General features: G+C 42.6%; 1 long non-coding RNA gene across 1 annotated transcript in view; it reads left to right on the top strand.

The window, feature by feature from the left end:
- LOC117283091 overlaps positions 1–9,047 on the top strand; it is a 41,561-nt gene extending 32,514 nt beyond the window's left edge. The window contains exon 3 of the long non-coding RNA XR_004514110.1: positions 8,821–9,047. This is a non-coding gene — a long non-coding RNA (uncharacterized LOC117283091). The remainder of the gene's footprint in view (positions 1–8,820) is intronic.
- The last annotated feature ends 16,582 nt before the right edge of the window (positions 9,048–25,629 follow it).

The following is a 25,629-nucleotide window of genomic DNA, read 5'->3' on the forward strand; positions in this document are numbered from 1 at the left end:
ATATATATATATACGTGCATATATTTGTGTGTGTTATTACATATGTGAGTGAATAAAAACGGGGTTTGGATAAGTAATTGGAGTTACTGAACACTTAGAGATCGTAACTACAAGTAACTACAGCGCTATCGCTAATGCACACACTCAGCAATTCACTACAGCACGCACCAAGTCTTCTCAGTCTGCTGCGTCTTCACCAGTCGTCACCTGGTGACTGATCCCAACAGTATCTTCTGCTTCCTTGTTCACATTCTTACAGCCTGGCTACTCTCGCACAACTATCGACTCCCGACCCGACTCGACCCGACCCGACCCGACTCGACGCGACTCAACCCGACTCGACCCGACCCGACCCGACCCGACCCAACTCGACTCTGGACTCTGACTAGTCAAAGTTAAAGTCAGTTACTTTACGACTGATGGTTTACGCCAATCAGATCGTCTTTGCGTCAAGCCCCTCGAGTTTCACTACCAGAGATTATTTTGTAACTGAACCCTTGCGGTAGGAGTCCTTACGTAACATCCTCTCTGACGAAAGGATGGATTTGTCTCTTACGAATATGTTTATCTCCTTTTCCTCCTAATTATAATGTTTAAGAGCATCAATTTAACGAATCGAGGATAAAGTTAAGATCATGACTCAAAAACAAATTCAAAATTGTAAAGCAACAAATTCGTCGTCGAAGCAAAGAGACCAGCTGTATAATTTAATTTAACTTGACTGAAGTTGACTATTACTTCTGCTGCTCAGGTGCAATACACATTTTACGTGTATATGTATGATGTTTACCGTACTACAAGTATACTAAGCAGCACCCTCTCTGACGAGAAGACGGGGTTGTCTCTTATGAATAAGCCTGGCCCTTGTCAAGTGTACATCGTACGTATCGCATGTATAAGGAGTGGTCCGGTTATACTACAAGGCACTGGACTCCCTTTTCGTCGCCTCCTAAGACTCACAAGGCTACGGTAGAGGTATTCGACCCCGCCTCCACACGGGACACCTGGAGAAATAATCAAGTCAAAGCCAAAGTCACATTGCGACTGACGGTCAGTCAATAAGTTTTGGTGTCGAGCACCATCTGGAGCTCATGACCAGATATTTATTACTGTTTGACAATTATGGTCTTGCTTTCGTGGGGCGCCCTCTCTGACGAGAGGACTTTTGTATATGCTTCTGGCCCTTGCAAGCACAGTGTTTCTCGGGCCCGAGTCCCTTGGGACTCGCGACCATATTTTACTGTCTCAGATCTGAGATTGCATAGGGACACTTTTATATTTTACCTTCATTCTTTTTACGCGATATCATGCACCAGAAGATATTACTAGTAAATGTTATAGGACCTCAATTCCTATACGCAGTGAAACTTCAGGCCACAAGTGGTCTTTTATAGGGGTGGTCCCTGAATAGTGGGTGGATGTGTGAGATTTTTAGTCTGATTTCTTTATTTTGCAAATATTAAAGTAGGTTTATGAAATTATTTTGCTGTCTATGAGACTGTGTATCCTCCTTATTAACTTCTGAACACCTGAACCATTCTTTATTAAACTTAGTATGTATCATAGCACCTGAGCCCACCTCAACGGCGTAATTCATAAATCCCTTCCATCAGTCTGTGTGTCTGTAGATGTATCGTTGCTAGGTAACGGCTCGGTAAAAATGTTCCCGCGGTATCGACAACGAATACACGCAAAAATAGAAGAATTTTTAGATTCATTGTTTCTTATGCGGTCCGTGTAGTACCAAAGGGGAGTCTGTGGGTCTGTTTATATATCCCCCTAGTGGTGCTAGGCAACGGCTGGGTAAAAACAATCCCGCTGCGAAGATTTATTGGCGGCGTCGTTTTCTTTTCGGTCCGTATCGTATCAAAAGAAAGTAGGCAGTTAGTTCTTTCCGGAACTTGTTCTTTAGTATAATACGATAAACGCCATGCCAGACTGCATGACATCACACCTTAGAAAATAGTTCTTTGCCATTGCCCTTAGAATTCTAAATCCCGGAATCATCCTTGTCATTTCGGGAATCAACCGCTGGACTCTCGGCCCGTAGTCACTTTTCTGAACCATCTAACCCGACACTTTGTTTAGTCACGGTTAGTTTTCCTGATAGTGTTCTTACTGTCTTTCCATATATTGCTTTAAATAAAAGTTCGAGATGAAAGTACGTGGTAGCGTGGATTTTCAATTGGCCTAATCCTTTCTGCTTCATTATGGCCCTGGGGTCGACTCAGCCTCTAACATGAATGAGACCCACGAATCTTCCTGGCGGCAAAGGGCGACCGGTGCTTAAGGCTGGCAACCTTACAGCCATATGTGAGCCGACTGTCTGGAAAATGTGGAAGCCTCGACGTTTCACAACCCTATGGGCCTCCACGGCCTGCTACAGTAATAGTTTTACCCTTCGTTTTTTCAAGTTTTCGGCTATACTTGCTGAAGGAGAGAAAAGTAAACAGACTCGATGTTTGTAGTAGAGAAATCGAGAAGCAGAAGTAATCCTAGGATCAGGGAGGAGGAAAATATTTCTTCTGAAGACCCAGGACGACAGTCGTATATATACGAGTACGAAGCAAGATGGCGCGGCTTAGCTATCTCCCGGCAGAACAGTAAAACAGGATCAGCTCAACAGGCACTGGAGAAGCAACACGTGTTTTGAAAACGTTAAGGCGTTGCAAAGTCCATCTACTATACGTCATACCCGGGGCAGGCAACCTTACGGAAGAAGAGACATCTGTAAGTATGTTTGGCTTTACCAGTCGGCTTACGAATACTGGACCGATCACGGTGGCCGCACTGTCTAAGGCACGAACTGGCTTCGTTATATAGCCCCGGCACGGACCGCAAAGAAAAGTCTGTTCCGTTAATGCGTGTTCTTTAGTTGCTGGAGAAACACGTCCACAGAACTGTTCCCTATCAACTGCTCTTGTATTGTCGCATAACAGTTCACAATAAATGACTGTCTAGGACCCGCTCTATTCGTCACTGGACTGGGAGGGTCTTCTCTTCCACCGTCGCTTCTTCAGCTTTCGTTGTCCCCTGGTTAACATTCCACAGCTGAACACTCAACTTGTGAATTTACTCATTCGATCGTGACCCACTACATAACCGATATTCATGCAACGTCAATGTAAAGAAATCCTTGCTGTGGTGACCTAAAATTCTGCAATGACCGTGACAGATCTCACGCTTAAGGAAATATAAATATTGCGGACTAAAGACGTATAATCCTTTCGATATAACAGTAAAATTGGATATGAGCGCCGGGGCGAGGAAATATTAAGTAAATATTCTACTTAATTTTGGTCAGAATATTTACGTAGGACCTGAAATAGCTTAGTAAGAATAGAGATGGGCTACGGGCTGGACGGTTGGGGTTCGATTTCCGGGCAGAGAAATAGATTTTTCTTTACTCCACAGTGTTCAGACAGGATTTTGGGCCCACTTAGCTCTCTATACAACGCGTATCGGGGGATTTCCCCAGGGGTAAAGCAGCAGGGGCGTGAAGTTGGCCATTCATCTGTATCTAGTTTCGATGCTAGGAATGCTGGAACTATACCTCCACTCCCCTATACGTTTTCATTACATGGTGCATAATTAATAATAAAAATAATAGCAATGAATACCGGAAGTACGTGTATGTTCAAAATGGAAATTTGTAAATATCTAATATTGGCATAACGGTAGACGTCACTAAGTAACGACACCAGACTCTAGTTCCCATAGCAGTTAAAGCATAGTGTAACAGGCCACATTTATTTCCGTCCTCAAAACATCTGTTTCATTATTCATTTCAAATATTTTATTCTAGCGTCATACTGTGTGTGTGAAATGTCTTTATTTTCCTCCGCCACCAAAATGGGAAGAAAGGACACAGCATACGTTCGTCATTTCTTACACCATGTTTCGGCTCATTAAGCCAACATCAGGTATTTGAGTGTAAGGGCGGCCGGCGCGTAAAGCTGACAACCTCACTGCCATCTATGAACCGATTTTTTTTAATGTGGGAACCTCGACGTCTCACAACCATATGGGCCTCCACGATCTGTTTCACCTGTATTCGTCAGCTGGTATTCCTTCATTGGTCAGGAACACTGGTAGAAGAGTACAGGTGAATGTAAAAAGTCAGACACCTGGTGATGGCTCAATGAACAGGAACATGTTGCATTAAACAATGAATTTATATTGTGACCTTACTTCGTATTGCGATGGGGAGTTAAAATAAAGAAAACGTCATTTCATTATTCGTAATTACTGTTAATTTCAACGTGATATCAAGTAGATGAAAATCGTCGTTAGAAATGCAAAGACGCAGGAAAAGAAACACGTTGATGAGGGCTGAACCTGCCATGTCATGAAGAGGATTAGAGTGCAGGGGAGTGGACAATTTCCTACCGAACACTATACTAAGCTAACACAGGACTCCATTCACGGGTATACCGTGCGCTGTAAGCAAGGGCATTAATTAGCATATAGATCGCATCCGTGCATAGGGAGCAACGGTGGTCAGGCGATAAGTCGTTAGTGGATTTAATAACCATTATATTGTATACATATTTACTCAAAAGTAGGCTCAAGAGTCGCAAAGTGAAACGAGGTGAAATAATAACTAGGTTTTCATTTGGGTCGGAGGGGTAAAAGTTCCATTCGGATTTCAAATATTACGTATAGGTCTTGGAAGAGGCCGCGCCATAGCTCAAGAGGTTAGTCGTTGGCTTCCCACCGCGGCGACCTGGGTTAGAGACCGAGTCTGGTCAAGTGGGATTTGTGGTGGATAAAGTGGAGCTGGGACAAGTTTTCACCGAGTACTTCGGTTTCCCCTGCCAATCTTCATTCCAACAAATTATCCGTCTTCATAATCAACCGGGGCAAGTACAATTGGCCAAACACTGGCCGACGTGCCGAGTCGACTAGCTGGACTCCACCCCCCACTATTCGAATAAAAGAAAAAAGATCTCGGAAACTTTTCCTCTATAAGAATTTTGAGTACTAACACAAATGTTGTAATGAGGAGCTTCATAACTTAAACTCCTCGCCAAATGTAATTAGAATGATGAAGTCAAGGAGGATGAGATGGGCAGGGCATGAAGCACAATTAGGGGAGAAGAGGAATGCATATAGGAAATTCGAGGGAAAGCCAGGAGGAAAGAGACCGCTATGAAGACCAAGACATAGATGTGTGGACAATATTAAAATATATCTTAGAGATAGAGTTTGGGTGCTATGGATTGGATCGATCTGGCTCAGTATAGAGACAAGTGGAGAGCTCTTGTGAACACGGTAATAAACCTTCGGGATCCATGAAGTACTGGGAAGTTCTTGAGTAGCTACACAACCGACAGCTTCTCAAGAAGGGCTCAGCTCCATGAAGTTAGTTAGTTTCTACTACTGTTAATATTTCACATCCGTGCGAAACATTTACATTTTTAACAAGTTCTGGGAAGAACCAATCGCCTAATTTCTTTTAACAAGACATGGACTTCATATAAAACGACGCGTCCAACAGTTATCTTATTGTTGCGTGTGTATCCATTGCCGTGGTTATGTTTTTACCGAGCCGTTGCCTGGCAACAATAGGGGGATACATGTATAAACATACAAAGTGATGGGAGGCATTTATGAAGTACACAGCTGAAATAGGTTCAGATGCCATGATATACATACCAAGTTTCATAAAGATTGGTTTAAGCATTCAAAAGTTGATGGGGAGGATATACAGACACACAGACAACAGGTGAGACGTCTACTTTCATTCTTCAAAGCAGGGAAAGCGGGCTCATAATGTGAATGGCGGCATAGTAGCTCGGCTAGGTCACGCCTGTTTCCTTCCAAATTCTTTCCAATTCATCATTCATTGCAACGTCCATAGTAAGAGTGAGAGTGACTTTACGAATGGCAGTTAACCGCTAGTCATTTCCTTTTGGTGACATCCCTTTGAGACTCACGACCAGAGTTGTTTTTCAACTGATCCCATGCGGTCATAATCCTTATATAACATCCCCTCCAATGCTATGTATTCTCGATATTAACTCGGTTACGACAGTGGGCTAGGGGTTGGACGGCCGGGGAATCTGGGTTCGATTCTCGGCAGTGCAAGAAGTTTTTCTATTTTCCGCTAAGTCTAGATCTATTGGTCTACCCAGACTTATATGCGATGTGTACCCGAAGCTGTAGCTGCGTTCGTAAAGAGGCCGGGGCGTGAAGCTGACCACTCACCTCAATCTAGTGCCGAGGTTGAGAATACGTGGATCTGTAACTCCACTCTCCCATATATCCTCATGACGTTGTGCTTATATGATTAAGCCCAGGGTCAATTTTATGTTAATGACAGCGTCTTATAGAAAGATACAAAAAGACTATCATTCAATGCTATGCAGTTCGAGTTACTGACAGTGTAATTTAATAAATACAAATAAAGTATTATTATTATTACTGCACTATAACGTTTTATTTTCCACCTCAGACAGCCTACTGCTGCTGTATTTTGCTTTGGTCAGATTTAAACTTTATCCTACACTACTTCTGAAATAGTCAATGAGGTACTATTGTGATCTTCGGACGTTTGACTGGGTTAAACGTGACCCGGAGAAGCGACTTTAAAATTTCTTATTCTCCTTGTATTTTTCTATATTTATTCAATACGGCTACCGGCGCAAGCCTTTGATAAGACGCCAGTCTCTGGTGCAAACTGGAGGCACCGGTACGCAACTTGCATCTCCAGTTTCAAAGTGGCAGGTTTCTTTGGCAGACACAATCTTCTTGTAGATCAACGGAGCAAGATTACACGGTGTGTGGCAAATTAGGGGTTTAGTCATCCCTCCTCAGCAGCAGTAACCTGTAACACCCTTCTCTAGAGCACAGAAAGTGAATACTACCATTCCCAGGTTTCAGAACACTGAAGGGCTCTAGTGTGTTTAGAAAACCCTACTTATGTTATAGAAACTGCGAGAAAATACGTGACAGCTTTTGTAGTGTTATCACATATCAGCTGAGGGCCGGAACTGTGAAACCAGCAGAGACGGCCGTCGAGTTGGAACGGCTCTGCAAACATATCAATTTCTCAATGGACGTCACATGACCTGGGCCGCGCTTACACGCAACAATGGATCACTTCACGCCACCCCTCGTCACCAAATACATCACCCGTTGCAAAGGCGATGGAGTAATAAACACCTCTCCGGAACAGCAGTGACGTCACACAACAAGAGAACTGTTGGAAGCGGTGTTTTCTGTTGGGTCTGTCGCGAGTCCATATCACGGCGAATAGAGGGAAACGGCAGTTAATTGAGTAGATTTCGAGTTCGGAGTCAGACAGTCCGAGTCTGAGACAGTCGCCTGGTGCAGGTGGAGGAACAGCCAATGTTGTAAGCCTTTGGGTAGGAACGCCTAGTTGGTGTGAGACAGATGCCAGTCAGTAAGGAATTTGGAGCCGACAGCCTGAGAGGACAGGCCCGGGAACAGAAACATCCACTGCTGGAAGACTTTACCCAGGAGCGCAGTGAAAACCGTGACTGGGAACATTAGTCTGTAAGTGTGACAGTGATTTGTAAACTGTATTCACTTGAACCAAGTGTTCAGACGGCGTTTAATGCAGATTTTGAGCCATAGGGGCGTGGGGAACAGCCCTAGTTAGAAAATTCTGATCAGACAACGCCTAGTTGAGGTGAGACAGCCGCCATTCACCGGGGACAGAAGCTGCTGAACATTGAAGCTGGTGAATCTACGGCGTTGGAAGCCGTAACAAGGCGATGACCAGTGAAGACACAGCAGACTGACAAGACTTAATGCGTGCTGTGGAAATCTTATAGTTAATTCTAGTTACGAGTTTTGGAGTCCAGTAAATTAAATTATCAGTGCAGACCTCATCTATAGTCATTTACCGCGTGACAGCATTATCGGTGCAGTTAACTTCGAGTGGATGCATGCTACTCAGGCCCAAGTAATAATGCTGTTCCCTGTCTTCGAATACCAGAACAAACACACGACAGGATATATAAACCAAACGCAGCATGACTATTCCTCTGCTTCCGTCTTCATGTCTCGTACAGAACTCTCAACTAACACTGTCCCTTACTTATGATATCTCAGCACGGACCACACAGAAACACCGCGTTTCCTCCGTTGAATGCGTAACCGTTGCCGCGGGATAATGTTTACCTAGCCGTTGCCCAGACACGAGTCTCGTATAACCGCTCATCTCACGATCGTTGCGTAGGAACGGCACAACACGCTACAGTAATATATGTTTTACTTAAAACTTGTTTCCGTGTTAGGAGATTGACATGAGCTGTTTCCTGGGAGCCCGAAGAGCTTTATGGGGTTTCCTCCCTTGTACTTGATGACAGCTGGATCCAGTTTCAGAAATCTTGTGCTAAAAAAAAATCAAGACTTTGGACAATGTCCAAAATTATATTGATATCTGTAAATTCAATCGTATTAAAACTTGAACTACAAATTCAGTACGCATTGTGAAGCACAATGCTCTCTATATATAACCTAATAACCACTGACTGTGTGACGTGTGTCTAGTATCGAACATACGTGTACTTCCCCTATAGTTATACAACCAGCAGCTCAGTTGATATGAAAGTTTTAGAGCATAGGCCCCACCGGAAGTGCCTCGGCAGTGCGCAGTAGCTGCGCTAGGAAGTAGCGTCAGTGCTACCGATTGTGGCTGACGTCATTGCCTGCATCGGGTTTAAGCTGTCAGGCATTTGTACACATTGCATAATATATGGCCCACAATGCAATGAATATCTGAAGATTACGTGCATTTGCTATATCGATCACATTCTCAGAAATTAATAATGATAACGTTAACACTAGTGCAACGCTCGTCAGGAATTCAGCGGGAAGACTCATCATTCGTTGTGGAAGCCTTTGTTGGGGTACTAATCCAACATCCAGACGATACCACACACCAGGCGGAACACTACAGACATCAAGAAAATACGTCACGACAAGATCAAAGGGTGACCACTCCATACCAGAAACCGTACTCCCCAAGAACTAGAACACAAGACCAGTGTACCATAGGAATAATGTTCTCACACATATCCTTATTGTGGGTATGATTTTGATATTAAAACATAAGCTTTATTGATTAATTCTAATTAAACTTTAAGGATTTTATAATAAAATAACTTTCTCACATGCACCCTTATTTTAGATTTGTTTCTGATGTTAAAATCATAATTTTATTATTTAATTTTAACTTTGACTCTGAATATTTTGTAATAAGGCAACATCTAAAATAAAGATAACCTCAAAATATGGATCCATATTTGTTATATGTATGTGTGTGTTAGGGGTGGGCCACAATCCGGCCCCTAAACCGCGACCAACAATGATCTATTGTGCTTCCCTTTTGGATTAACTCTTCATCAATCCTACAATCAATTGTGATTTTTTTTCTATCTGTCCATTCCCTGTTCTTGCCAGCTGATCTGCGGTTTCATTCCCAGCAATACTCTCCTCCTGAGATGGACGCAAGCTGGTTCAGGTGTTCAGATCCTGTTCGTGCCAGTTGATCTGCGGTTTCATTCCCAGCAGTACTCTCCTACTGAGATACCGCAAGCTGTTCAGGTGTTCAGATCCTGTTCTTGCCAGATTCCTTGTACTCATTTCTGTTAGAGGCTGAGTCGACCCCAGGGCCATATTGCGGCTGAAAGGATTATGTCAATTGAAAAAAAAATCCAATGACCTCATCGGGACGTGAACCCGCGACCTTCCTGCTTGTAGCATAGCCCCTCAACCAAATACGCTACCGCGTGCCCCCGGTATTATTAAAGATAAAGATTAAATAATATGTTACAAGTGGCATGACAATTCAATCAATTTTCATGAAAAATGAATTCCCTCACTTTTTTATGTAATAAGTGGAGTAACGGTCAGAGAGAATCCTTCATAAACCAGTTTAAATGTGGTATTAGGGCAGTCGACATAGCAACGAAATAAAGTGGTTATGATTTTAATAAAATCGATTAAAACACATAATATATCAATACGTTCTATTTGTCTTTTCATACTACGTGTTTCCGTATATGACACATCACCAAGTGTAAACATATAAGCAAATAAATGAAAACCACCGAACTAGAATCTTAAATAGAACTGTTACAAAGTATCGTGATAAACTGGTTGTGTAATATGATAAAATATAAAGATATACAAAATGGATTATAGCAGTTATCCAAATCGGGGGGAGGATAGCGTGTAACTGTGGGGCTGTTGGGTTACCTCGCTATATTGCAACCAGCCACCTCTCAGACACTTCAGTGAAACAACCTCACACTTCTAGCAATAACGGCGAATTCCACTACCGAAAACTTCCACATCAGATAACTACTACGCTAGACACAACTTAATACTCCACTACACATCCAACACTCGTAACTTCACCCAGATAGGAACTGTTAAGTACTGATACACCACGCTCCAACATTATACACAGAATTATTGGCCGACTCATTACAACATGCGTATAAGTTAGACCTCAGAGTGTCTGTTACACACATACCGCTTCAAGAACTTCCAGAGGAACACAAATCCACAAGTACTGTGTGTAGGCGTGACTATGGATTTACTGACCACCACTATGAACTACAAGACTAGAGAACAGCCGCTAATCTCTGCAGCACCTGCTAAGCTTTTTTCAGCCTGTTATGTCTTCACCAACCGTTCCCTGGCAATGACTTCTAACAGTGGAGATTCTTCAGCTACACGCTGACCACCGTCTCACAACTGACCTGAGCTCCAAACCTCCCAGTTATAACATCTCGCCACGGGCCACATAGAAAACACAGTTTTATTGTTGCATGCATGTTGCAGGCGTCACCTAGCAACGGCCGCTGGTTTGAGTCATCGATTACCAACGGGATCGTGTTTACTGAGCCGCTGCCCAGAAACGGGTCTGGTATATCTGCCCATATCGCTGTCGTTACATAGCAATGGCTCTACACGACATAATATTAAAACTATCAGTACACACTACATGGCCCTCACCACCCTAACTGGACATAAACATCCTTCCTACGTCACACTTAAACAGTTCCATAATGACAAGTTATCCTTCTCCTATTTCAAATATTTTTTACCTTTTAACAAATTAAACAACAACTACAATCTATTTATTTTATACGTATTTTGATATTTAATTATCTTATAAAATAAACTTATTGCAACAATTTGTAATTTTCGATTCTCTAATGATATATAAGATCTAAAAGTTTGTGACAATGGTACAGTATGTTGATACAGTTATAGTGTCTCCGGACATTATCCATCGTCTGGTTTTTATTCAAAGCAAAGAACGTTTCGGAGATAGGATTCTGTCTCCAGAAATGTTCGAAAACATAATAATTCTGTAATGACATGGTTTGTTTATTTATTTGTTTACATCTGGTGATGGTCCATGGACAGGAACATGTAGCGAAACAAGACGAATAAAATTGATTGGTATGTAGCACGTATTTTAATAATTTTATTAAAATCATAACCAATATATTTCAATATTGAGTCTGCGGTCCCAATATTTCTGATGTTATGAAAAGGAGGAATCAAAAATCAAAACAAAATAGTCTAAACTATAAACTTCTTCAATCTGGCAGTAACTGAAATGTGAACCCTTCCGAAGCTATTCTCTAGCGGTCCGTCTGGTTTGGGTTATTCAGTGTTAGCCGCGGAAATAAATACTTTTGCTGCCATCAGTCAAAAAGTTGAATACATTTGTGACGTTTCAGGAAGAGCAACTGTCATTACCATGGAAACCCACTAGTAAAAGAAGGTTACTTCTAATTAGAGCATCTTTTTTGAAAATTGATGACTAGTGATACGCACAAGTCTGCGTTATGTGAAACCTGTCTGCACTGAGACAGCAGGGACCCTGCTTCACGTACTCACAATACAGTCATAACATATGTGATAGGCCTCATGTATGTGGAGTTCTTAGTGTTTCAATATGTGTCTTATCTCTCGCAGACTGTTCGTGCTGTGCTTTGTTTATATATCCTATCTTGTGTTAGTGCTGGTGTCCGCAGATGGGGGACTAGCTTTATCGATTGGCCCAACTAACTAGATAGTTATCTGAAGACGGAGACAGAATCCAGTCTCCGAAATGTTGTGTGTTTTAAATAAGGAGCACGATGAACAATGTCCAGAAACAATACTTGTAATAACATCCAATATTAAAAATACAAGATGTCTGTTTCAAGAAGCTTCTTAAACAAAGAATATGTAAAGTGAATAACGACAGCTGACGAAAGAGAGACGATTACTGGTAGATCCACCGAAAGACAAATTAAATAATGTTGCTTATTTGGTATGTGACTATAGACGGGGTATGAATTGGATGTTGGATTTATTGACACCGCTCGGAACTACAAGTAATTACAGCTCCACCGCTGATCTGCACAATTTACAAGTCACCACAACACCCGCTAAGCATTTTTTCAGTCTGCTGTGTCTTCAACTGCCGTTTCCTAGCAAGAGCTTCTCACACTGATGATTCTTCAACTTCGCGCGTTTGGGTCCTCTGGACACAGCCGCCTGTGCAAAACTCGTCAATTCCTTCAATCCAAACTGTCAACTCAACTATAGTGCCATATCTTCTCAGCCTCCCTTGCAGAGCTCGACTCAACTGCCAACCCTCAACTTTCTCTGTCATCCTCAGCTCCCCTGTCGTCTTCGTTACACGTTATAGCCTCGAGGAGGACCCGACACCCTGTTCTCAAACACCCTCAGTCTATGTTCCTCCCTTAATGTCAAGACAACGTTTCACACCCATACAGAACCACAGGCAAAATTATAGTTGTGTACATTCTAACTTTTATGCTTTTGGACAACAGACGAGAAGACAAAAGGTTCTGGACTGAATGTTAGCAAGCATTACCCGTGTTCAATCGCCTGTGATTTAAATTATTCTTAATATGCCTAAGCCTTCTGGTAACCCCTGCACCAGTCAGTCGAGTCGGTGTGATGACGTCGTCTGTTCACAGCCTCGTTAACTCTGCCGTAACATGTCACTTCACGTAAGTTCGTCTCGTGAATCACTGTTGCTGACAGAAATGTCTTCTTTTTTTTTTTTTGTGATGGCAGCTAAGCGTGAAATTCTTCATTATCTTCTCTTTGCTCTTGAGTGGCTATAAGACCACTGAGCTAACCACTAATGTCAATATTGGAAGATCGCTACATCGCGAATATGTCTCCATGAAACAAGCTGTTATTCCAGTGGCCGACGATCAGCCAATCAGAATTCTGCCACTAGGCTGGACACCTTACGTTATAAGGAAGATATAAAAATGATAAGAATTTCTAAGTGAAATGGAGAGCAAAGACAATGAAGTTTCTTTTCTTTTCAATATAGAAGTTGGGCGATATATTGTTTTTAACATATGGGGTTATGGAGGGGAGATGTTTGCCTTGATAATGTGTAAGGAGAGTTTTCGGTTCATGGCAGCAAATAACTGAATTTAAAGCAAAAAAACCTTAAAGGCGACAGAAGTTACCTTGTATGTTCTCATAACATGGCCTCAAGATTTAACAAACTGTTATCAAAGAACCAATGGAACTTCTCAGGGAAAATAAATAAATAAATAAAGCATACGGGATAAGGAGCAGAGTAACAACTGAAGCAGTTTTATTCCTGCCAGGAGTTTCGCCTTTGACTAAGGAAAACCTTCAAACGCATGAGACTATTGGAATACAAAAGCTAAAATGTAAGTGTAATATTCCTGGGACTTCATATCGAGAGGCCTTCATACAAGGAAGTCAGCGAGGGCTACATTCTGTATTAGTAATAGTAATGACCTAGCTGTTTCTCGGCTCATCCCTGAATGTTTATTCTCGTCTGTATTTCTCGGCAGATATTTTTAATGAGATGTTGATACATCAGCCTGAATATGGGCCCCTTAACCTCGCGTCGGTACCGACGTGAAGGTCAACATAACAATGTCCCTGTTCTTAGTTACGCTGTATAAGATGAGACATATGGCACTCGGGACAGCGCAGTCGGTGTACCGACTGGCTACGGGCTGGCCGGCAGAGGGTTCGGAGTTCGAGTTCCGGTAGACTCAAGAATTTTCTATTCTCTACGTCATCCAGACCGGCTTGGGGGTTCACCCAAACTCCTATCCAATGGGTACAGGAGGCTCTTACCCCGTGGGTAAAGCGGACAGGACGTGAGGCTGACCATTCATATCCAGCTAGTCCAAAGGTCAAAAAAATATGAATCTATACATCCACGCCTCCATACGCCTTCATGGCATAATGCTTAATTAGTTAAGTACAGAGACAACCTTACGTTCTTTATCTTTTCCATGAGACATACTGGGAAGTGAAATCTTGACATCTGCACCAGATGGAGGTCAGGTGTCGGCTTCATGCCACGGCCGCTATACTCCCGGGAAAAGAACCCCAACACCATTTGGATAAGAGGCTTGGTAGGCACAACAGCCGGTCTGAAAGCTGTGGAATAGATAAAAATCTCTTGCCTGTGCCAGAAATCGAACCCCGGCTGTCCAGCCCGTAGCTATACCGACTGATCTGATGTGAGGGTAATGTTCTGTTAGACGCCAGGGAAACAGACAATGCCCTCATTGACCTCGGATGCTAATTATCGCACGATTACATGTCACTAAAGGTGAAGTTGTTCATGTATTTAATTAAGCACCAAGTCATGAAGATCTACGGGAGAATGGATATGTAGCGCCATCATCGTCGACCTTGACACTAGATGGAGGTGCGCTGTCAGACCCGGCCACTTTACCTCTGGGGAAAAGCCCGGTACTCATTGCATAGGCGGCCGTGTGGGTCCCAAGGTTGGTCTGGGCGCTGTGGAGACGTGGAAATTCTCTTGTCCCTGTCCGGGATTACATGATACTGTCACGATTTAGGGGTGTGACTGTAGACAGGATGTGGATTTGATATAGGATTTACTGACACACTGGTACACACCACTTGGAACTACAAGTAATTGTGACTCTACAGCTGATTTCCACACTTTACAAATCACTATCACACGCTAAGTTTTCTTAATCGTCATTAGTAGTAATCTGGCAACGGATTTTAACACAGAAATTATAACAATCTCACCGTGACTACAGCACATATTGTCTTCTCTCACAGCCGGACTTCCTAATCTCAACTGAACTGGATCGCCATATCTCCTCAGCCTCCCTTGCTGAACTCAATTGAACTGGTTGCCCCAATTTTCTTCTTTATAACCACTTTCCACGGACCGAATAGAAAAAAACCGCTTCCAAAAATAACCCTATTATTGTAGACGCGTGTTTATTCATCCGTTACTTATAAACGTGATGCATAACATTGTTATTCTATCGTTGCGTGCGTATATGTTGCGGGCGTTACCTAGCAAAGGCCACTGTTTACAGAGTCACGGGTCTATACGACATAACATCATAGCTAATGAAATGATCTGTTTCACGTGAAACGCTTTTATGCTACCAAAAGTCGGTAGCAATACAACACTAACAGCATATAGAGCAGGTTGCTTCACGGCTATACACGTGTGTACAATAAGACCGCCTCTGTGGTCTAGTGGTCAGAGTTCCTGCCTACATATCAAGAGGTTCCGGGTTCGATTCCTGGCGATACCAGATTTTCTGAGAATTACTGGTTCTGGAAAGGGGTCCGCTCAGCCTGGTGAGGATAACTGAGGAGGTATTTGAAGGAAATAGCGGCTCCGGTCTAGAAGACCGAAATTAAAGGCCGTGGGGATTTGTTGTGCTGATCACGGGAAAACTTCTATCCGCTAAAGTTGGCATTAACTTTGCCGACAAGCGGCGGTCGGTCGATCGGTATAGTTCGCTTGCGGACTAAAGACACGGAGATTTTTTACATGTACAATAGCGGTGAAACGTGAACAATGGGCGACCCATTAATCCGGATTCATAGAGCTTGTGGTGGAGTTCGTATGGCGAAGTGAAAAAGAGACTTGAAATTTTACACAATGAACAAAAGCATTTCGGATTAACAACATGGAGAAACTGCAGTGACTGAAAGAAAGAAATGGAGTTAACAGAGGGAGAAATGCTTTCTTCATGAATCATATAATGCAGACGGTCTGGTAAATGAAACAAAGGATGACATTTGAAGAGGTTTCTACACAACTGAGGCCATTACGACTCAACCCTTTAACAGCTGGATAATGCCACTGAACTGATCTAGTACTGTACCCTACACTTTGGGTCCGAAGAAGATGACGGAGATAAAAGGAGTAATGAAAAAAAAAAAACTAGATATTACTTGAAGAAAGCAGTCTTCTGGGATTTGGCACCGTGTATATGTGGTGTTAACCGACGTTTCGGAGGAACGTAAAAACGTGTGTTGCAGACTGTGTTGGAGACACAGTCTGCTTTTACTGTTTCTCACGGTCTGTTCGCGTGCAGATTTCTTATATTTTTTCTTCTACCCTGAAGATGGAGGCGATACGTTCCTCCGAAACGTCGGTTAACACCACATATACACGGTGCCAAATCCCAGAAGACTGCTTTCTTCATAGTCACCGCCGTGAAAGCCTCAAATCTTACATAGATATTGCTTGTTAACTATGATGATATGAACTACAATTTCAAGCTATTCTCTTCACGAACCTGCTACCTTCAGAAGGAACATCCACTTTCACCTGCTTAGTAAATAATTCTGTCGTGTTTAACGCACTGTAGACCAGCTATTTATGGCCAGGATTGTGGGAGCGGTTAGCGGAAGAATGTGAAAGGGCAACAGCATATAGATTTCGCAGAAAATCTCAAGGCGATTAGAGAGAGACTCATTTTCATTGTGCGAATTATAATGTCAGAGATGCATAGGCTAGATTAACTTCGGAATTTATGTGCTTTTTAAGATGCGTTCTCTACTCTCTGAAACTTCTATTAATTCCACCCAGTCGGTCTATCTGTCTCGTACGCATAATAGACACTTGAGAACCGCTGTAAATATACGTGGTAGAGTCATTAGGTTCGTGGAATGTGGGTTTTATCGCATCATATTACAAGGTATTCACATACACCTATGCAGATCCACATCGGGCCTCAAAATTCTTGCCGTTGGCCGCTATGCAAGTCTGCCAACGTTGATATAGCTGCCGAAAACATTGCTGAAACATACTGGCAGGATATTCCGGTACGACGTTTTGCGGCCATTCCAATAACTTATTGACTGTGGCAGTAATTTCATGAAACTTCTTACCGGCGAGTTGTAATAAAGTTTGTTGACATATTTAAATTTTCGTTAAAATCGGAAGAAAATAATGAACAATTTACGTGAACACCTACACGTGAGGGTGACTAGCTAAATATTTATCGGAGCAAATACAACAGAATTCCATAATTCTCGTGGTTTTCCGAAATAACTAAACAAAAGTTATGCAATTCTTATATTTTCTGATTATTATACGTGTATGTAGCACTCAACAGTGATACTCCGAACACACGTGAAGAAACGCATCTTCAGAAGGCAGCAAAAATATTATCGTAGTTTTTCTATTCTCGATAATAAAGAAACAAAGCGTCACCTTATCTAAATCTATACATCTACACGCATGCCAATGTACTCTCATGTGATGAGTGTGACTAGAGACCAGGTTTGGATTGGTAACTGGATTTATTGGATACTTTCACTCGTAACTATAAATAGGTCTTAGAGAGATAGGATTGTGTTATATGGACTGGCTTGATCTTGCTCAGAATAGGGACCCGTAGAGGGTTCTTGTGAAAACGGTAATGAACCTTCGGGTTCCATAAAGGATTGATACATTTTTTAATAGGTTCGTAACCGGCAGCTTCTCGAGAAGGGCTCAACGCCAATGACTTAGTTATTTCATGCACTCAAGCACTGATCACTTTCAGTACATCATTATTGTGGTGGAGGCTGCGTAGGTAAAATTATAATCCGGTACTAAAACCGACTGTCCTTAGAAAATCACATAATATACTATTTTATAAAAACCGGAATACCTTAGTCGGTATAGCAATGGAATATTAGCTAGATAGCCCGTGTTCGATTCCCGGAAGAGGGAATTTCCTTTACTACACAGCATTTAGACAGGCATCGAGTCCTACCTAGCTTCTTATACAATAGGTGCATGAGGGTCTTTTCCCGAGTTAAAGCGGCCGGGGCGTGAAGCTGAACATTCACCTCCATCTAGTGCCGAGGTGAAGAATGATGGAGTTGTACCTCCACTCCTCATACGTCTTCATGGCATGTGATCAAATAATTAAAAGACAGAGGCAAATTTACTTTTACACTGTTTTATGAATACCTGAACACACAGCTGAGTTATGGAATGTTCTGGGAGGAACCAAACGTCTGCTTTCCTTTGATACGACATAAACCATACAGTACAGGAAGAAATTGGGGGACATACATACAGAAATGCCTATGTCTCCTTGCTTAGCAACTATAGGGGGGAGAGAGACACAGACAGAGGCGATCTCATAAGCCTCCGTTCCTTTGATAGGACACTGACTGCATAGAAAGAAAGAAATTAGGAGTGACACAGACACACAGACTGCAAGGTTATCTCATAAACCTCCTGGAAAAGTTAAGGGGACATAGACAAAAAGCGTATCTCATAAGCCTAAAAAATTAGGAGGGATACACAGACAGATGGACAGACACAGATACAAAGACAACAAAGTGATTTCATAATCTTCTTTCTATTCTTTTAAAGGAAAACAGGCTGAAATGGAAATACATCAGACCATAATCTATTGTAAACACGTCACGTTACCATGGTTACTATAAAGCTTAAATTTACGCATTCATTGTCCTCATGACCTCAGTGGGTTTCTTATAGAGGAAATTATGGGGGAAAGAAGTTGGCTTGGACATGAACCCATGCATGCAGCAGTAGAATCAACAGCTTACACGAGTTTTGTGTCTAAGGGAAGCATCACTAGAATTTATCAATTTTATTGGGATATGAAATTTGGCAGAAATGGGACGGAAGAAAGGGAGAACATATGGCGATTTTATATGTATATATATATATGTGTGTGTGTGTGTGTGCGTGCGTGCGCACAGGACGATTGTAAGTTATTATAGGGGTTTCAGTGGCCTCTAAACGCAAACCCCGACTATAATTTAGAATCACTTTGTATATATCTACATTTAATTTCAGTTTCAAAATTTGTTACGATGGGAGGATACGTGTACATTTCCTTTTGCTTTAGGCCGTCCGTTGCATGAGATATATTAATACCCTCTGCTATACAATATTTGATAACGCTCAGAATTACTGCGTTTTTTAACTTTGTCCACCGTTTGGTATGCTAGAGAACTAGAGAAAATGACGTTTCGGGAACTGGCTCTGTATCCGTCCTCAGGTGAGGGGGGAGACAGTCTGTTGGGCCCCTCAAAAAGAGCTAACTTCAATCACGTTACGTTCTCTAGTTCTTAGAATACCAGACGATGGACGAAGTCCGAAAACCCAGTTATCCTGTGTTATACACCATCGTCAAAACCCTTAAGAATCGAATAGTTGATAAAACTACAGCGCAGTACTTCGAAGTTCTGGAGGTCTGTCTGCAACTAACGCCCTTTAACTGAGAGCTGCGATTAGGTCTATATATTCAGTTGTTTATTATTCGTTTCCCCTTGCCAGTGCACCACGCAAACTTTCAACTTAATTAGCTGCTTTAATGTGTGCCACAGCGCCATTTTGCGTACCGGAGCGAATCGAGTTGTCCCTGCAGTTGTAGGCAAGCAGTTTCACGTGTCTGCCAACCAAGTGAGGCCGGCAGTCCTCTGCTCATTAGCGGGGAACAGAGTAGGCCATGGGACCAGCGAGTTGCGTACAAGCGCCTTTTATTGTTTTGGGGTGCGAAGTGCATTTCATTCTGTCCCCCCTTCTCTTGTAATGTCTTCTGCTTATAATCCCGTGTACCGACTAAGAGACTGACGTTTTGTATACTAAATCCGCGAAAAGGAAGATGATTCATTCTCAGTCATACTTCTGAAAAAAAAATATATATATATTCTAATTGATTTGTATATATATGGTAGCCGACCTCGTCTGCAGCCAAAAACATAAAAATTATAATACATAAATCTATAATTTTGCCTGTGGTTCTGTATGGGTGTGAAACATGGTCTCCGACATTAAGGGAGGAACAGACTGAGGGTGTTTGAGAACAGGGTGCTGAGGAGAATATTTGGACTGAAGAGGGATGAGGTGACGGGAGGTTCAAGATAGATGCATAATGAGGAGCTTCATAACTTGAACTCTTCTCCAAGTATAATTACGTAGAATGATCAAGTCAAGGATGACGAGATGGGCAGGGCATGTAGCGCGAATGGCAGTGAAGAAGAATGTATATAGGATATTTGTGGAAAAACCAGAAGGAAAGAGACCACTAGGAAGATAAAGACATGGGTGGTTGGATTACATTAAAATGGATCTTAGAGAGATGAAATGAGGTAGTATGTATTGAATTCATCTGGTTCAGGATAGGGATCAGTGGAGGACTCTTGTTAACACAGTAATGAACCTTCGGGTTCCATAAAATACTGGGAAGCTTTTGAGAGCTGCACAACTGGTGACTTCTCAAGAAGGGCTCAGCTCCATGAAGTTAGTTCGTTAGTTAGTTAGGCGACCAAAATAGTACTACAGAATAGTCCACATTCAGAGACGGCGAAATCATAAATGGCCCCTCCCTAGGAGGTAAAAAATTCGACCCCCCTCAGTTAAAAACTTGAAATTTTCTCAGAACGCCATAATTCATAACACGAAATTTCCAGACACTATGAGGAAGTCTCAGCCGGTCACGGTAGCCGAGCGGTCTAAGGCGTGTACTATCTTCGCTCGGTTGGAAACCGGGATCGTGGGTTCGAATCCTACTCAGGGCATGGATGTTTAGGTTGTGTGTATGCGTTTTTCTGTGTTTGTGCACAGGTAGAGGCCTTGCGACGAGCTGATCACCCAAGATCTCTCGCTCATATCTCAATCAAGTGGCTGGGTAGGAGAACTGAGTAGCTGCGAACACTCTGCACACACTTTCCCATACACAGCGTTCTGCTGCCTTAAAGTAACCGTTGTGATACGGACGTTTCGGGCTGTATTTGGCTCTACTGTCTATATAGATGATTAAAATAAAATCCAAATCTATGGATTAATTTTCAATAACATCGACATTTTGCGGTTCGGTCCCTAGAGGGCGTGCCATTATTCTGCTGAAGCTACCGCCTATGTAGCTTTATTCAGAAACATCATGTCCACAAATGTTTTTACTTGCGTTTTCGAGAAGACAGAGTTTTACATTTGAGGACCCCCCCTTCATGGACATATATATTGAAACTTCCCGGGCACCGACATGTATATCACTAACACTTAAATACCAAATGAATATGAACAAAATATGTCTAACATTTTTGAGAGGGGCAAGCGGTAGCTACTAGCTGGAAGGTCGCGGTTTCAAATCCCGATTAGATCATTGAATTTTTCAATTGACATAATATTTCCAGCCGTAATATGGCCTTGGGGTCGACTCAGCCTCTAACAGAAATGAGTACCAATAATCTTCCTGCGGGCGAAAGGTGGCCGGAGCGTAAGGCTCGACTCAGCCTCTAACAGAAATGAGTACCAATAATCATCCTGGGGGCGAAAGGTGGCCGGAGGCAAGGCTGACAACCTCACCGCCATCTGTGAGCCGATTGCCTAGAAAATGTGGGAGCCCTGATGTTTCACAACACTACGGCCCTCCACGGCCTGTTACGGGGAAAACTTTACTTTTAACTATTTTGAGGCTGTCGAGGTCTACATCCGATAACACATACACAAATATATTGTCGTTTCAACGAATCTGAAGACGAGTAAATCCGTCAATACCTTGAGATAATTTTTCTTTTAACTACTACATTTTCTCACTACGTATATTAGAAAGTAACCCCTGGAGTCAGCCATAGAATTGGAGCGAAGGAAATCCAATATGCTCGCTTTGTGTAGAAAAACTACGGTTGGATTTCACACGGTATTATATAATAGATTGTATTGCTCCTTATTCAGTCTAAACTCTGTTCTGACGCAACAAAACAAACGGAAACGACAAAGGTCTCCGAAATTGGACAAGATTCTCAGCGTCAGACTTTTATATAACCTGACAGCAGTTACTGCATGGGTACTGGTTCAACCTGCGACAGACTTTCATTTCATCAAAATGGCTAATTTGTTCTGAGGCCCAGTTAGTGTTACACTTTCGATCAGATTTCAAGCGTACGTTCGACGCCGAGTTTAATGGTAACAGTGTTCTCTTTTGAAGAAAGCAGTCTTCTGGGATTTGGCATCGTGTATATGTGGTGTTAACCGACGTTTCGGAGGAACGTATCGCCTCCATCTTCAGGGTAGAAGAAAAAATATAAGAAATCTGCAAACGAAGAGACCGTTCTCACGGTCTCTTCGCTTGCAGATTTCTTATATTTTTTCTTCTACCCTGAAGATGGAGGCGATACGTTCCTCCGAAACGTCGGTTAACACCACATATACACGATGCCAAATCCCAGAAGACTGCTTTCTTCATAGTCACCGCCGTGAAAGCCTCAAATCTTACATAGTGTTCTCCTTTGCTGAGCTGTTTATCATCTTCCACAGACTCAATAATTCGGCTATTTCCGGCAATACTCGGGATTTATTCGCATATATTTTCACGCGCACAAGTAGGACCTATAACCTATCTCGATGGCAGCATACGGTCTTGGTCGCTCAAACACGTGTCACAGAATCGAATCTAACTCATTGTATGACTGCATGTTAGCATTTGGTCACACTGCATGAAGAGATCCCCCAACCAATGAATATTGTAACATGTGAACGCATTGCCAGGCAACGGGTTGGTAAACAAGTTCCCGCGAAGACAGATTCTTGGTAAACAGTCAGTTGCTAGGTTACGCAACAATAGGGGAATGTCTGTAAACATTATCACGGCAACAAATACAAGCAACAATAGAAGAACTACTGTTTCTACGTGAAAACACCGCCTCAAACAATTTTTTTATTGTTGTTGAGTGCAGTTGCCTAGCGATAGTTCGGATTTCGTTGACGTATTCACCGGCCGTTACCGAGCAAACACATATACTTTCTCGCGATCGTTGCATAGCAACAATATTACACGCTATAATACTTAAAAAGGATACGGTTCAAAATGACTATTTGTGTGCGTTTTTCGTAGGAGATGGCGTTAAACGCCAGTCCCTATCTATCATTCGATAATATGTAGGACTGGAAGGAATACGGATGAAAGCAGGAAACTTATATTAGAAACAAGGAACAGGTATTACGCCACCAATATTCGTTGTACATTTTATTTCGCGATAACACTTAAAATGTAGGCAATGAGCTACGCATGCTGAATGCATTGTGACAAGTAAGATGAACACGGCGCTATACTCTGTATGTAGATATATGCATCCTGAGGATTACTGTCTCTTGGAATGTGACATGTCTTAGTTAGTTATTGGAGAGGGTGGGTTTCCCCATGCACTGAGACCTGTATTGGTCCATTGTGCTTCCCTCTATGATTTCTACCAGTCTCTATATCCTACCGGTACTCGTGCTTACCATCAGTCCCGCCCAGCCAGCGAGACCGGCTCTACTAGCTGAGAGGTATCTATAATGCTTCCCCCATCTACCAGAGGTATTAGAGACTGCTGTTGGGCGGGAAACGTCCGTTAATTTGGCTCAGTGACCTCCTTTGGAGATATGAGGTTCTTTTACGTGCCGTAAAGCTACGACACGGGACCCACGGCTTAAAGTCCCTCCCGGAGGACTTGTTCTCTGAATTTTTCCGCCCTTAAAAATTCGACGACCTCCGCCGGGTATTTGAACCCGCGTACTACGAGTCATGAGGTGGGAACGTTACCTCTAGACTACGGAGGCCGCTGACGACATGTCTTATGACAGATGATTTCGTGCATTCCAGCGGTACAATTTGGTTCCATCTTCAAGGCAAAATAGTAAGCGAAATGTGCAAACATGTCCTATGGATACAGAGGTGGGCCGGACACAGTGGCCGTGCGGCCTAAGGCATGAAATGTCTTCGCTCGCTCAAAAACTGCAAACGTGGGTTCGAATCCCACTCGAGGCATGGATATCTGTGTGTGCGTTTATTCTGTGTTTGTGTTGTCCTGTGTGTAGGTAGCGGCCTTGTGACGGACTGATCATTCGTCGAGAGATTCTTGCTGTGCAAAAAATGATTATGAAACTGAAGCAGAGGCCAGGGCCCAACAAAGGGCTCTCGAGCCATTGATGGATGAATGATAGAGAAGCGAAACCGGGCTAAAAGCTCTGAGAGAACCTGGGCCCTTGAAAGGGCCAAATTTGTCAAGAGTATAGAGCTGGCAGGAAAGTGGCTCTTAGTTACCAATGGTTGGTATAAGAAGGTAAGGGTTTCGTAAGCCTAATGGGCCTGTTTCGAGAGAAGAGTGGCTGAAACGACAAAAACACTAACAGAACTTAACGAGAGAAAGAGAACAGAAGGGATAAGAAGATGTAGCGGGAGTGGAAGGAGGGAATGGTGATGAATTGGGTGTCATGGGCAGTTCACGAAACTGACCGAGAAAACAGTTGTCTTAAAGGACATATTTCAATGGAAGTACCTTCCTCCAAAACTTTGGTAAACATATATTAGATTACATGACGTCATATCCCAGAAGATAATAATATTCCTAGACGGAAGATGTTAAGTTTCTAAACACTATAGCAGGTTCGTACATTTCAGACAGCCTGAAACACTCACTTCGAGTGAACTAACGGTTTGTTTCACCTCTTAATGAAGTACAGGCACTTCGGAACTTAGCCAACAGAACGCATACCGGAGTAAAGGCTGTTTCATCAGTTAATGAAGTACATACTGGTCAAAACTGAGCCAAGAGGACGTATTCCCGAGTGATGGGCTATTTCGCATCTCACTGGTTTATAGTATGAGTGAGAATCAGTAAATAATCACAAATGGAAGTAAAACAGCTGTAATGGATGTAATATATTTTTTATATGTATCACTAGATTGCCATGGCAAAAGCTGCATTTAGCAAGAAGAAGAATCCTTTTACCAGCAAATTGGACTTAAATTTGAGAAAGAAAATAGTGAAATGCTACATTTGGAGCATGGCTTTGTATGGGGCTGAAACCTGGACATTTAGAGCAGCAGATCAGAAACACATGGAAAGCTTCGAAATGTGGCGTTGGAGAAGGATGGAGAAGATCAGTTGGACCGATTATGTGAGAAATAAAGAAGTGTTATTTAGAGTCAGTGAGCAGAGGAATATCCTACACAAAATAAGAAAACGGAAGGCTAATTGGATTGGTCATATCTTACGCAGTAACTGCCCTCTAAAAGAAGTTATTGAAAGAAAGATAGAGGGGCGGATAGAAGTGACCAGAAGATGAGGAAGAAGACGTAAGAAGATGCTGGATGACCTTGGGGACAGAAGAGGATATTCTCATTTGAAGGAGAAAGCTCTAGATCACATCAAGTGGAGGAACTGTTTTGGAAGAGACTGTGGACCTGTCGTCTGACAGATTACTGATGAATGAGGTAGGTAGGAGCACAGTGCAGCTTCATGGCAGCCTAGGTAGCAGACGTGCATGCGATGGCTCATAAGCTGGTTTCAATAGGCAAAATGGCG

Source organism: Cryptotermes secundus, unplaced genomic scaffold, assembly GCF_002891405.2.
Source record: "Cryptotermes secundus unplaced genomic scaffold, Csec_1.0 scaffold382, whole genome shotgun sequence".
NCBI lineage: Eukaryota > Metazoa > Arthropoda > Insecta > Blattodea > Kalotermitidae > Cryptotermes > Cryptotermes secundus.